At 39.6% G+C, this 1,103-nt stretch overlaps 1 non-coding gene across 1 annotated transcript; it reads left to right on the top strand.

Moving 5' to 3' along the window:
- The first annotated feature begins 376 nt into the window (after positions 1 to 376).
- Positions 377 to 486, top strand: LOC128747890 (U5 spliceosomal RNA). Its single transcript, XR_008412733.1, has one exon. It is a non-coding gene; the product is annotated as a U5 spliceosomal RNA (small nuclear RNA).
- Positions 487 to 1,103: the final 617 nt, after the last annotated feature.

Raw genomic sequence — 1,103 nt, 5'->3', positions numbered from 1 at the left:
AGCGATAGGTGTCCATTTTCCCCTCTTCCTGTACATCACGACAGTTTTGGATGATGTTTGCAACCGAGACCAGCACAATGTGGCATGGATGACTGCAGAACACGGGAAAATTCTCTTTTGTGTTCTGATCACTCATATGTGTGCAAAACAGCTCACTGACGACAAAAGACGGTCACCAGTTCACAGATGTTAATGAAACGATGGTTCAGAGGATTGTCTTGAACTGCTGGTTTGTTGAAATGCTGAACAACACCATGAGTTAAAGGTTGATGTGGAAGAATACAGCTCCTTCTCTGGTTCAGTGTCAGTAGTTCACTCATGTTTCTCTTCTGATCGTATATATATATATATATATATATATATATATATATATATATATATATATATATATATATATATATATATCTTTCGCCTTTTACTAAAGATTTCCGTGGAGAGGAACAACATGAGCTTATACTAATTTTTCACACTCTGCTCTTGGAGGGCTTCTTATTGTGTTCAATGTAACTCGTCACGTCAATAACTTTGGATCACAAGTGCAGAGTTGTTATTCCCAAGATGTGTATCTATGAAGCAGCAGAGTGTGTTGTCTAACTTCAATTGAGCCATCACTCCATTTCCATGGTTTTCAGAACATGTTTTCCTGCTCTCAAAGTGTCTCTCTTTTTGTAGAGATCCTCATTCTCATGTCTCTGTGACGTAATTGGTCAGCACGTTCGGCTGTTTCATCCCATTGAGACCTACGTGTTGGTCGTCCGCGTCCAGCCTTAATGGGACATTTGTGGTGTTGACAGTTGAGGCACAAATATTCTGCCATCCATGGTTAGATGGCAAAAACAACTGAGAATTGAACTCAGGTTAACTGCTTAGAAGGAAGCTACAGTTTACACAAGAACACCATTGCACAGATTCCTGTCAAGTAACATTCACTTTCACAAAGAGAAATCGAAAATAGCGGCTGAACAAACATGCGGTGAGATGAGGTTTTTGGCCAACTCAGTTCGGCCCCTCAGCTTCTCTATTTTTTTAAGTCCATGTCAGCTCAAGATATGTATCTACTCAGTTCCACTCTGTACATAAATTGATGCATCAGCCAAAATATA

This window comes from Synchiropus splendidus, chromosome 16 (assembly GCF_027744825.2).
Source record: "Synchiropus splendidus isolate RoL2022-P1 chromosome 16, RoL_Sspl_1.0, whole genome shotgun sequence".
Classification (NCBI taxonomy): Eukaryota; Metazoa; Chordata; class Actinopteri; order Syngnathiformes; family Callionymidae; genus Synchiropus; species Synchiropus splendidus.
Note: the sequence above shows the minus strand (reverse complement) of the source record. Positions and strands in the feature narration are given on the sequence as shown.